Source organism: Phyllobates terribilis, unplaced genomic scaffold (genome assembly GCF_046119375.1).
Source record: "Phyllobates terribilis strain yellow unplaced genomic scaffold, ASM4611937v1 Scaffold_71__1_contigs__length_7168151, whole genome shotgun sequence".
In the NCBI taxonomy this organism is placed as follows: Eukaryota; Metazoa; Chordata; class Amphibia; order Anura; family Dendrobatidae; genus Phyllobates; species Phyllobates terribilis.
Genome location: NW_027362831.1, coordinates 6,262,432 through 6,276,686, shown reverse-complemented (window position 1 = coordinate 6,276,686; position 14,255 = coordinate 6,262,432). Strand labels below are relative to the sequence as shown.

Below are 14,255 nucleotides of genomic sequence, written 5' to 3'. Positions count from 1 at the left end.
TGGCTCTGCTTGGAACGCCTAGTACACATGCTGCTACGCTCGGTACGCCGCGTACACTCGCTGCTCCGCTCCGTACGCCTCGTACACACGCGGCTCCGCTCCATATGCCTCGTACACACGCGGCTCCGCTCCGTACGCATCGTATACGCGCGGCTCCGCTCCGTACGCCTCGTACACGCGCGGCTCCGCTCCGTATACCTCGTACACGTGCGGCTCCGCTCCGTACACCTCGTACACACGCGGCTCCGCTCCATACACCTCGTACACACGCGGCTCCACTCCGTACACCTCGTACATTCGCGGCTCCGCTCCGTACACCTCGTACACACGCTTCTCAGCTCCATACACCTCGTACACACGCGGCTCAGCTCCGTACACCTCGTACACACACGGCTCTGCTCCGTACACCTCGTACACACGCTGCTCTGCTCCGTACACCTCGTACACACGCTGCTCTGCTCCGTACACCTCGTACACACGCTGCTCTGCTCCGTACACCTCGTACACACACAGCTCTGCTCCGTACACCTCGTACACACGCGGCTCTGCTACATCCACACTGTAAACCCCTCCTGACCCCACACATAAACTTCAGCTCATCCAGCACCATGACAACCAGCACAGCAGAGTCCTGCATCCACTGGGGCCCCTGATCATGTGACCCCGACTCCTCCCCTCCTGTGACCTCATCACAGCCATATATGTGGTGGCGGCTCTGCAGGTCGAGGTATGTGGAGATTTCCCATTAGGCTCTATTATTTCTTCCTCTTCCTTCTATGTCGCCTCCATACTCCGTAGCGCTGTACACAAATTATTATCACTGTCCCCATCAGGCCTCACTCTCTCCTTAGTCTTTCTTCACACCTGTTCACATTTGCCGCCTTCGCAATCTGTGTAAATGACTCGTCCCCTGGGCCGAGGGGTACCCGGAACCGGGCTTCTGGGGGTTGTAGGGTCCATGGCGGTGACCCGGTCCCGTGGCTCAGGGTGGTCAGGCCAATGGCGGTATTTTGTGTTTTTTTTTGTGGTTTAATGTCCGACTACGCCACCCGTGGAGTGCGGTCAGTGCGGACCGCCGCTGCAAGGCAGACCGCTGGGGCTGATGGTATATGCAGCTTAGGTAGTGTGACTCCCCACGAGAAGAGTGAAGCCCCAGGGCACTGTAGTTGATGGTGAGGGTGATGGTGCACGGGAGTCCCAGTACTAGTAGTGCTGGTGCGGCGCTGAAGCAGGAACGACTCAGAGTCTTTGCAGTGCAGTTCAGGGTCTTTACTGGTGATATTAAGGCAGACCCTCCCGGGAGTACTGGCTAGCATAAGGGGCCTGGTCAGTCTGCGAGCAAACAGGAGTTCCCCTGGCCAGGTGGAGTTGTAGGCCTCCCCATCTATCTGCACTCTTTCTGGCTACCTTGCCGTAAGCGGGTTGAAGTAGCCCATGTCCCTGAGTATACCGTGTGGTGCTCACCCGTATGGCTGGTGACTTGGGGCCTTCTGTTAGCCTCCGCTCCTGGATGGCGGTGCTGGTCCCTTCCTTGTGACTGAGCCTCCGGGCTTCTATGGCCAGAGGACCTGGAATCCCCTGCCGGCTGGTTTCTGCTGCTGGGTGGATATCCGTCCCCACAGCCTCGGACTCCGGTGTCCGGTTATTAGGTTCTAATGCCAGGGCGAGCTATATCTCTGCTCAGCTCCAGCCCCTGGTCTTCAGCTACTGCTCCTACAGAGCTCCTGCTGTAACTCTCCCTGTGTCTGGAACTGTCTCCAGGCTCTGACTAACTAATCCCGCCCCAGACCCAGTTTATAAGGGCTGATTCCTCCCCTCCCAGGTCTGGGCGGGCGGTGTTGCATGTTTGAGGGCTCCTGACCAGAGAAACCTCCCACTTGCTCTCAGTAATATTTCTATTACTGTGGCAACCAGACCCCTGGGGTGCCACATAATGATGTTTTCATCCATTTTTAGGAATATTTAACCCCTTGGCATCAGGCGATTTAAAATTTTTGTGCTTTAGAACTAAATTCACTTTAAAATGCACTGAAAAAAAAGAAAAAAAAACATCATTAAATGTCCGGTGTGAATGAGCGGCGATGTCATCCTCCCGGTCGGTGCGATACCAAAATTAAGAAGAATTTATTATTTAGTGGTTAAAATAAAATTCTGAATTTGAGGAAGGAGAAGGATTTAAGTGTTTATTGTTTTTAATATATAATATATATATGATCGAGAGGAGATGAGTTTAATGACAAACATATGAAAACATTATGTCTGCATAACCTGTGATTTCTTACATCATAAGACACAATACGTATATCCACATCATTGGTTTTTCCTTTAAAAAAATTGATTGTTCCTTATAAAGCATGTAATTGACAAAGTTATATCTTTTTTTGAAGTAGAGAGACCTTATCCATACGTACACCCACATATAGACAGGCTTACAGTATATGTAACCACACAGAGGGTCAGCACTTGTGAGGGAGCCAACACAGATTCCCCCCTGCCCAGGGCAGCCCTGCGGTAATAGTAATACACCCCCCTCCCCCAATTGCCATAGACAATAATGATGCACAACTTTATTCCCCTCCACAGTTATTGTGCTCAACAATACTAAGGGCTCATTTATATGTCTGTGCAATGTATGGACTGGCCGTGGGTCTCCTGACCTGAGCATGACGGCTTCATAGAAGTATATGCAGCTCCATGATGAAGTCCTGGTGATAAGAAACAGGGAAGGGTCGATGGAATCTTCCCACCTGGTGGAGTTGAGCCGGTCAGGCACAACTGTGCTGAGAGAAGTAGCACAATGGTATTCCTCGTATAGACTGCTTCCCCACTGTTGAAGTCAACAGAAGGAGGCAAAAAATGAGGAAAAAAGGCTTTATGATGGCCCTAGGAAGATGTCAGATCGATTTTGTAACACATTGCTATCTTTTAATATGTTTTTTGTTTTTCTACACCTTCTCATCTTTGTCTTCAGCATGACAGCGCCCACCATAAAGCTTCTTTTCTCATTTTTTACCTCACAATTATATAAATATATGAGGCTGTCATCCCACTCCGGTCAGGAGACTCGCGGCCAGCCCATGCATTGTAGTCTCACTTGGACATGTGAATGACCCGTAACGAGGTTGTTTTTATCCTCTTTGCTGTAATCTATAGCAGGGTTCCCCAACTCCAGTCCTCAAGGCCCAACAACAGGTCATGTTTTCAGGATTTCCTTAGTATTGCACAGGTGATGTAACTATTGCCTGTGCTGATGATGGAATTATCAGCTGTGCAATACTAAGGAAATCCTGAAAACATGACCTGTTGGTGGGCCTTGAGGACTGGAGTTGGGGAACCCTGATCTATAGGACACAGTTCAGACCGAGCTTTCATCAGTCCTCATAGAGCAGAGACGCTCAGCACGTGATACCAGTAGAGCCCACAGTATTAGAAATATTTATTTTTTCTCCCACCACATATTCAAAAAACCTCACGGAAAAAAGGCGGCCATATTTACCAAAACCAAGATGCTGTGACCCTGAATCACTTCTCACGGACAAGCCGTGAGTCAGGATAGTCAAGGAGTTTGAGGTCAATAGCCAGGTTGGTACATTATAAAAAGAGGGAAGAGACAAAGACCTAGTCAGGTCACAGTCCAGAGTCAGAATTCCAAGGTCAGCGTGTGTCAAGGCAAAAGGGGTAATACAAACTGGTAGTCAATAGGGAAAGCCAGGGTCCGGCAAAAGAAGATCAGAATGTCTGAATTCAGAGCATAAAGCACAGCGGGAACAAACCACATAGAGCTGAAAGCTACGACCGGCAGCTATCGGGGACTTACAGCTCAGCTAAGTAGCTGGGTAATCACTAGGAACAGGGAACACCTGAAGGAAACTCAGCACCTCCCAGTCTCAGATTGGACGTGCTGAGCTGTCAATCAAAGTACCGACAGCTCAGCACGTCCCTGCACTAGATTAGATGACTGAGCTGTCTGTCACTGCGTCTAAGACACACTGAGCGGAGGAATCGTGACAGACACAATATCAAATACACTGCAGGACACAACAGTCCCCATGATAAAGGCGGAGGCAGCACAGGTGCAAAATAGATGAAACAACCACTCACACCGATGGTTCATGGAAGGGCGGCTGCGTAGTATTATCTGTGTGACTGGCACCCTATATCGGCCTTATCCATCTGCACTTAAAAGTGTGGTACATAGTGTCTGGCCTATAACCTAATAGAGACGCTCACCACACACTAAACACTTATACAGGCTCCATCCTGCAGGGTACAGCAGAGTCCTGCATCCACTGAGGCCACTGATCATGTGACCCCTGACTCCTCCCCTCCTGTGACCTCATCACAGGTCCTGTGCGCACAGAACAGCCATATATGTGATGGCGGCTCTGCACTTGGAGGTATGTGGAGATTCCCCATTATTCTTTATATCGCCTCCATACTCCGCAGCGCTGTACACACATTAATATCACCATCCCCATTGGGGCTCACACTCTCTATAGACTTTATTCACACATTGCAATTGCATTTTGCAGCTACAAAAATAATTAGATTTTTACATTTGTGTGACCTCCCAACTGTCAGAGAATATAAAGAGGGATAGATTGTACATCATGATGACATCTTAGGCCACGTCCATAACCATTCCTCTAACCCTTAACACCACCCATTGCCATTTAATACTACCCTGAACACATAAAGTAAATGGACAACCCCTTTACACTTAGGCCGTATCCTCAGTGTTCCTTTCTATCCTCAGACCATCTCCTCTGCATTTCTTGTTAGTCTCCTCAGCGCTCTTCTTTATTCTCGGGCCATCTCCTCAGCGCTCCTCTTTACGCTCAGGCCATCTCCTCGGCGCTCCTCTTTACTCTCAGGCCATCTCCTCGGCGCTCCTCTTTACTCTCAGGCCATCTCCTCGGCGCTCCTCTTTACTCTCAGGCCATCTCCTCGGCTCTCCTCTTTACTCTCAGGCCATCTCCTCAGCGCTCCTCTTTACTCAGGCCATCTCCTCATGGCTCCTCTTTACTCTCAGGCCATCTCCTCAGCGCTCCTCTTTACTCTCAGGCCATCTCCTCAGCGCTCCTCTTTACTCTCAGGCCATCTCCTCGGCGCTCCTCTTTACTCTCAGGCCATCTCCTCGGCGCTCCTCTTTACTCTCAGGCCATCTCCTCAGCGCTCCTCTTTACTCAGGCCATCTCCTCAGTGCTCCTCTTTACTCTCAGGCCATCTCCTCAGCGCTCCTCTTTACTCTCAGGCCATCACCTCAGCGCTCCTCTTTACTCTCAGGCCATCTCCTCAGCGCTCCTCTTTACTCTCAGGCCATCTCCTCAGTGCTCCTCTTTACTCTCAGGCCATCTCCTCAGCGCTCCTCTTTACTCTCAGGCCATCTCCTCAGCGCTCCTCTTTACTCTCAGGCCATCTCCTCGGCGCTCCTCTTTACTCTCAGGCCATCTCCTCGGCGCTCCTCTTTACTCTTAGGCCATCTCCTCGGCGCTCCTCTTTACTCTTAGGCCATCTCCTCGGCGCTCCTCTTTACTCTTAGGCCATCTCCTCGGCGCTCCTCTTTACTCAGGCCATCTCCTCAGCGCTCCTCTTTACTCTCAGGCCATCTCCTCAGCGCTCCTCTTTACTCTCAGGCCATCTCCTCAGCGCTCCTCTTTACTCTCAGGCCATCTCCTCAGCGCTCCTCTTTACTCTCAGGCCATCTCCTCAGCGCTCCTCTTTACTCTCAGGCCATCTCCTCAGCGCTCCTCTTTACTCTCAGGCCATCTCCTCAGCGCTCATCTTTACTCTCAGGCCATCTCCTCGGCGCTCCTCTTTACTATCAGGCCATCTCCTTAGCGCTCCTCTTTACTCAGGCCATCTCCCCAGCGCTCCTCTTTACTCAGGCCATCTCCTCGGCGCTCCTCTTTACGCTCAGGCCATCTCCTAAGCGCTCCTCTTTACTCTCAGGCCATCTCCTCAGCGCTCATCTTTACTCTCAGGCCATCTCCTCGGCGCTCCTCTTTACTATCAGGCCATCTCCTTAGCGCTCCTCTTTACTCAGGCCATCTCCTCAGCGCTCCTCTTTACTCAGGCCATCTCCTCGGCGCTCCTCTTTACGCTCAGGCCATCTCCTCGGCGCTCCTCTTTACCATCAGGTCATCTCCTTAGCGTTCCTCTTTACTCAGGCCATCTCCTCAGCGCTCTCCTTTACTCTCAGGCCATCTCCTCAGCGCTCCTCTTTGCTGAGGCCATCTCCTCAGCGCTCCTCTTTACGCTCAGGCCATCTCCTCGGCGCTCCTCTTTACTCTCAGGCCATCTCCTCAGCGCTCCTCTTTACTCAGGCCATCTCCTCAGCACTCCTCTTTACTCTCAGGCCATCTCCTCAGCGCTCCTCTTTACTCTCAGGCCATCTCCTCAGCGCTCCTCTTTACTCTCAGGCCATCTCCTCAGCGCTCCTCTTTACTCTCAGGCCATCTCCTCGGCGCTCATCTTTACTCTCAGGCCATCTCCTCGGCGCTCCTCTTTACTATCAGGCCATCTCCTTAGCGCTCCTCTTTACTCAGGCCATCTCCTCAGCGCTCCTCTTTACTCAGGCCATCTCCTCGGCGCTCCTCTTTACGCTCAGGCCATCTCCTCGGCGCTCCTCTTTACTATCAGGTCATCTCCTTAGCGTTCCTCTTTACTCAGGCCATCTCCTCAGCGCTCTCCTTTACTCTCAGGCCATCTCCTCAGCGCTCCTCTTTGCTGAGGCCATCTCCTCAGCGCTCCTCTTTACGCTCAGGCCATCTCCTCAGTGCTCCTCTTTACTCTCAGGCCATCTCCTCAGCGCTCCTCTTTACTCAGGCCATCTCCTCAGCGCTCCTCTTTATTCTCAGGCCATCTCCTCAGCACTCCTCTTTACTCTCAGGCCATCTCCTCAGCGCTCCTCTTTACTCTCAGGCCATCTCCTCAGCGCTCCTCTTTACTCAGGCCATCTCCTCAGCGCTCCTCTTTACTCTCAGGCCATCTCCTCAGCGCTCCTCTTTACTCTCAGGCCATCTCCTCAGCGCTCCTCTTTACTCTCAGGTGATCTCCTCAGCGCTCCTCTTTGCTCTCAGGCCATCTCCTCAGCGCTCCTCTTTACTCTCAGGCCATCTCCTCAGCGCTCCTCTTTACTCTCAGGCCATCTCCTCAGCGCTCCTCTTTACTCTCAGGCCATCTCCTCAGCGCTCCTCTTTACTCTCAGGCCATCTCCTCAGCGCTCCTCTTTACTCTCAGGCCATCTCCTCAGCGCTCCTCTTTACTCTCAGGCGATCTCCTCAGCGCTCCTCTTTGCTCTCAGGCCATCTCCTCAGCACTCCTCTTTACTCTCAGGCCATCTCCTCAGCGCTCCTCTTTACTCTCAGGCCATCTCCTCAGCGCTCCTCTTTACTCTCAGGCCATCTCCTCAGCGCTCCTCTTTACTCTCAGGCCATCTCCTCAGCGCTTTCCTTTACTCTCAGGCCATCTCCTCAGTGCTCCTCTTTACTCTCAGGCCATCTCCTCAGTGCTTTCCTTTACTCTCAGGCCATCTCCTCAGTGCTCCTCTTTACTCTCAGGCCATCTCCTCAGCACTCCTCTTTACTCTCAGGCCGTCTCCTCGGTGCTCCTCTTTACTCTCAGGCCATCTCCTTAGCACTCCTCTTTACTCTCAGGCCATCTCCTCAGCGCTCCTCTTTACTCTCAGGCCATCTCCTTAGCACTCCTCTTTACTCTCAGGCCATCTCCTCAGTGCTCCTCTTTACTCTCAGGCCATCTCCTCAGTGCTTTCCTTTACTCTCAGGCCATCTCCTCAGTGCTCCTCTTTACTCTCAGGCCATCTCCTCAGCACTCCTCTTTACTCTCAGGCCGTCTCCTCGGTGCTCCTCTTTACTCTCAGGCCATCTCCTTAGCACTCCTCTTTACTCTCAGGCCATCTCCTCAGCGCTCCTCTTTACTCTCAGGCCATCTCCTTAGCACTCCTCTTTACTCTCAGGCCATCTCCTCAGCGCTCCTCTTTACTATCAGGCCATCTCCTTAGCGCTCCTCTTTACTATCAGGCCATCTCCTTAGCGTTCCTCTTTACTCAGGACATCTCCTCAGCGATCTCCTTTACTCTCAGGCCATCTCCTCGGGACTCCTCTCTGCCCTCAGTCTGTCTCCTCATCGCTTTTCTATGCTCCCAGGCAGTCTCCTCAGTGCTTCTCTCTACACATAGGCTGTCTCCTCAGTGTTCCTCTCTGCTCTCAAGCGGCCTCCTTTGCACTCATCTCTAACCTCAGGCTGTCTCCTTACCACTCATCTCTTCCTTCAGGCTGTCTCCTGAGTGCTTCTCTCTATCCTCAGGCTGTCTCCTCAGCGCTCCTCTTTACCCTCAGGTCATCTCCTCAGCGCTCCTTTCTACCCTCAGGCTGTCTCCTCAGAGCTCCTCTTTACGCTCAGTCTCTCTCCTCAGCGCTCCTTTCTACCCTCAGGTCATCTCTTCAGCGCTCCTCTCTGCTTTCAGAACCTCTACTCAGTGCTCTGCTCTCAGGCCGTCTCCTCTTTGCTCCTCTCTGTATTCGGGCCATCTCCTTTCTTCTCTGCTCTCTGGATACCTCACTGGTGCTCACAGGGGTGGATTAAGAGTAGCAAGGGCCCCGGGCAGTTTAGAAGGCGCGGCCCCCCCCCCCAGACACCCCCCCTCAACACACACCTGATTTATCACGTGACATGTCACATGATCCCCTGTGATAGTTCACGTGAAATTAATTTGCCACAATATTAATTATATTTTTTTTTTAGGCTGTGTGCCCACTATGCGTTTCTTAAGCGTTTCCGCAGCGGCAATTGCGCTACGGAAATGCTTAAAAAACGCTTGGTAAAAGGCCTGCCATGTTCCCCAATGATAATCCCCATGTGCTGTGCACATGCTGCGGAAATTTCCGCTGCGGATTATCATTGCGGAAAAATCCGCAGCATTACCAATTATTTTGCGGAAGCGCGGCGTTTTCGCCGCCATTGACTTGCATTAGAACGCATGGAATCTGCATCCCTGCATCTGTAGATGCCGAATCCAAGCGTTTCAATGTGCGGATGGTACCCGGGTGTGGAGGACAGGAGACTCTCCTCCGGACCCGGGTACCATAGAACCTGTAAAAAAAAGAATAAAATAAAAAATAAATATTATACTTACCTTCTGATGGCCCCCGGTGTCTTTATCCGATGCGTCCTGGCTCCCCGGCAGCTCGCGATGGTCTGAAAAGGACCTGCCGTGACGTCATTTGGTCATGTGATGGGTCATGCGACCGCTGACGTCGGCAGGCCATCAGAAGGTAAGTATATATTTTTTATTTTTTACCATTCTTTTACGGTCACACTATATAAATCCATGCTGGTTGCCGGTTGCATGGATTTATATAGTGTGACCAAGTTGTCAAGCACTTTCTAAGTTATGCTAAAATCGCTTGTCAACCCGCATGCAGAAATGCTTGTGAAGAACGCTTCACATCCGCATGTCCCTAGCAGAAAAAACGAATGTACAATCCGCATGTACAATCCGCATCTAAAATCCGCATGCGTTTTTTCTGCCAGGGAGATGCAGAAACGCTAAAAAAAAAATCCGGAACATTTCTGTATCGTGGGCACATAGCCTTACATTAATTGTGTGACTCAATATTGAGAACACGTAGCCATCTATACACAGCGGGAGGCCGCACGGCCCCCCCCCCCCAGAGACAGCAGGAGACCGCACGGCGCCCCCCCCAGAGACAGCAGGAGACCGCACGGCGCCATCTATACTCAGCAGGAGGCCGCACGGCCCCCCCCCCGCAGAGACAGCAGGAGACCGCACGGCGCCCCCCCCAGAGACAGCAGGAGACCGCACGGCGCCATCTATACTCAGCAGGAGGCCGCACGTAGCCATCTATACACAGCAGGAGGCCGCACGTAGCCATCTATACACAGCAGGAGGCCGCACGGCGCCATCTATACACAGCAGGAGGCGCACGGCGCCATCTATACACAGCAGGAGTCCGCACGGCGCCATTTATACACAGCAGGAGGCCGCACGGCGCCATTTATACACAGCAGGAGGCCGTACGGCGCCATCTATACACAGCAGGGGGCCGCACGGCGCCATCTATACACAGCAGGAGGCCGCACGGCGTCATCTATACACAGCGGGAGGCCGCACGGCGCCATCTATACACAGCAGGAGGCCGCACGGCGCCATCGATACACAGCAGGAGGCGCACGGCGCCATCTATACACAGCAGGAGGCCGCACGGCGCCATCTATACACAGCAGGAGGCCGCACGGCGCCATCTATACACAGCAGGGGGCCGCACGGCGCCATCTATACACAGCAGGGGGCCGCACGGCGCCATCTATACACAGCAGGGGGCCGCACGGCATCATCTATACACAGTGGGAGGCCGCACGGTGCCATCTATACACAGTGGGAGGCCGCACGGTACCCCCCCCCCAGAAACAGCAGGAGGCCACACGGCGCCATCTATACTCAGCAGGAGGCCGCACGCAGTCGCACACACACACAAACATATACAGATATACATACACGCATAAACACATTTGAAACACAAAAATACATATAAGCAAACATCACACAATGATATCTGCCTGCACATACACACACACACATATATACACATACACACACACATACATATACACACACACACATACATATACACACACACATACATACATACATATACACACATACATATACACACATACATATACACATACATACATACATATACACACACACACATACATACATATACACATACATACACACACATACATATACACATACACACACATACATATACACATATATATACATACACACACACACACACACACATATATATACATACACACACACACACTTATAGACTGGGACAAAGTTCTTAATCAAGGAAATACGAATAGTAAATGGGAAACCTTCAAAAGAATTCTGAATACTCAGTGCGAGAGGTATATACCGTATGGGAATAAAAGGGCCAGAAATAAGAGGAAACCAATATGGTTGAAGAAGAACGTAAAAGGGGCGTTAAATAGCAAAAAAGAGGCATTCAAGAGATTAAAACAGGAAAACAGTAAGGAGGCGCTAATGTGTTACAAGGAAAAAACGAGAACCTGCAAAAAACAAATAAAAATAGCGAAGGAGGAAACAGAGAGACGTATTGCTAGGGAAAGTAGATCAAATCCCAAACTGTTCTTTACGTATATAAATAGTAAAAGGATTAAATCAAATAATATTGGACCGATAAAAAGTGATGAAGGCAAAATCATAGAGAAAGATGAGGATAAAGCTAATCTATTAAATAAATTTTTTTCGTCAACTTTCACAAAGGAAAAAGAACTAACAGGCGAAATGAGAAGTGACAAACTTAATCCTCCACTAAGTATGACAAATCTAACCCAAGCTGGGGTACAGAAACGCCTCAGTAACATTAAAATAAACAAATCACCAGGACCTGATGGCATACACCCACGGGTACTAAGGGAACTAAGTAATGTGATAGACAGACCGTTATATCTTATATTTAAGGACTCTGTTGAGACTGGGTCTGTACCACTTGATTGGCGACAGGCGAATGTAGTGGCAATATTCAAAAAGGGAGCAAAAAGTAACACCGGAAACTATCGGCCGGTGAGTCTGACGTCCGTTGTGGGCAAAATTTTTGAAGGCTTTATTAATGAGGCAATCATGGAGCATCTTGATGCTAATAATCTATTAACCCCGAACCAACATGGATTCATGAGGAATCGCTCCTGCCAAACAAACCTGATTGACTTCTACGAGGAGGTTAGCTCTCGAGTAGATCAGGGGGAACCAGTGGATGTCGTGTATCTCGACTTCTCAAAAGCGTTCGATAGCGTGCCACATAATGGGTTGGTATACAAAATGAGAATGATGGGGCTGGGGGAAAATGTCTGCAAGTGGGTAGCTAACTGGCTAAAGGATAGAAGGCAGAGGGTGGTTATAAATGGAATATACTCAGATTGGGTAAGCGTCACTAGTGGGGTACCACAGGGGTCTGTACTAGGCCCAATGCTATTTAATATCTTTATTAACGACATAGTCAACGGGATAAATAGTAAAATATCAATATTTGCAGATGACACAAAGTTATGTAAAACAATTAATACAAAAGAGGATAGTGAAGACCTACAGAGGGATTTGGATAAGCTGGGTAGGTGGAGCATTAAATGGTAAATGAGGTTTAACGAGGAGAAATGTAAGGTCATACATATGGGAAGGAAAAATGGAAGTCACCAGTACTCACTGAATGGGAAACCATTGGGGAATTCAGAGATGGAGAAGGACTTGGGCATCTTGATTGATAGCAAACTAAATTGGAGTGCCCAAAGTCAGGCCGCTGCTGTAAGGGCAAACAGGGTAATGGGATGTAGCAGAAGAGGTATAGCTGCAAAGGATGAGAACATTGTTCTTCCACTGTACAAAGCACTGGTCAGACCACACTTGGAATACTGTGCTCAGTTATGGGCCCCAATATATAGAAAGGATATAAATGAGCTTGAAAAGGTACAAAGGAGGGCAACAAAATTAATAAGGGGAATGGAGGGACTGCAATACCCAGAGAGGTTGGCAAAACTAGGACTATTCAGCCTGGAAAAGAGAAGGTTGAGGGGGGACATAATAAATGTATACAAATATGTTAGGGGACAGTATAGAGACCTTGCCCGGGATTTGTTCAAAAGGAGGGATATTACGGTAACAAGAGGGCATTCACTAAGACTGGAAGAGAAAAGGTTTCAGCACCAGCATAGGAAGGGGTTCTTTACGGTAAGAGCAGTGAGAATATGGAATTCACTGAGTGAGGAGACGGTAATGTCGGATTCACTAAACCAGTTCAAGCGGGGACTGGATGCTTTTCTAGATACCAGGCAGATTTCTGCATATACTTAAAAATAGAATAAAATAGTAGGTTGATACAGGGATTTATTCTGACTGCTGGTTTCAGAGTCGGGAGGGAATTTTTCCTCAGGTGAAGATTGGCTAAATCATTTGGGGTTTTTGCCCTCCTCTGGATCAACTTTAGCAATTACAGAACTAACAGGTCGAACTTGATGGACGCAAGTCTTTATTCGGCTTTACTAACTATGTAACTATGTAACATACATACATATATACACATACATACACATACATATACACATACATATACACATACATACATACACACATATATATACATACACACACACACACATATATATATATATATACATACACACACACACACACACACACACACACATATACATACATACATACATATACACACACATACATACATATATATATATACACACACACACACACACACACACACACACACACACACACACACACACACACACACACACACATACATACATACATACATACATACATACATACATACATACATACATACATACATACATATATACACACACAGACTCACCATCTCCCGGCTCGGCTCCAGTCCTCAGGCTCTCCGGTGGTAAGTAGCAGTGCAGGCCGGGGCGCACTGCATGACGTCACAGCTAGGAGACACGGCCGCGCACAGGGCCGTGTCTACTAGCAGTGACGCGGCCGGGCCAGCACAGGGAAGTTAACTGCTGCAGTGCTGGCCCGGCCGATCAAGAAATAGCGGCCGTGCGCCGCTGCTGGGGGAGCGGTCCGGGCCCCCCCTCCCGCCACTGATGCCGGTATGTGCCGCGGCGGCGGCCCGCACATATAATGAGGGCAATCCGGACATAGACACCCCGCCCGGAGCCACGGGCCCTCTGGAGGCTCGGGGCCCCGGGCAGTCGCCCGGATTGCCCTCATTATAATCCGCCTATGGGTGCTCATATCTAACCTCAGGCCATCCCCTCAACACTCTTCTCCACTTTCCGGCTGTCTCCTCAGCGCTCCTCTCTTCCCTCAGACCATCTCCTCAGCATTCCTCTCTTCCCTCAGACCTTCTCCTCAGCGTTCCTCTCTGCTCTCAGGCCATCTCATCATTATTCCTGTCTGTCCTCAGGCTAAGGCTCATTACAACATTGAACATCACAATGTGCCCTGAACCAACAGCAGAAAGTATAGAAGAGGTTTCCCCTATCAGTGTTCTGTACACAATCTACGAGCCTGTGTAACAAATACTATAATCCGCATTACTCACCTTCCCCTGCTCCAGTGCCGGCTCTCTGCTGCTGCTCGGGTCTTCTTTATAGGCTGCAGTTGTGATGTCATGTCTTTAGCGTGT

The 14,255-nt window shown here is 50.0% G+C and overlaps 1 protein-coding gene across 1 annotated transcript in view; it reads left to right on the top strand.

Annotated features, from left to right (window-relative positions):
- The first annotated feature begins 4,332 nt into the window (after nucleotides 1–4,332).
- LOC141194467 (uncharacterized) overlaps nucleotides 4,333–14,255 on the top strand; it is a 29,144-nt gene continuing 19,221 nt past the window's right edge. Inside the window, exon 1 of the mRNA XM_073662391.1 lies at nucleotides 4,333–4,397. The gene's annotated coding sequence lies outside the window, so the exon portion shown is untranslated. The remainder of the gene's footprint in view (nucleotides 4,398–14,255) is intronic.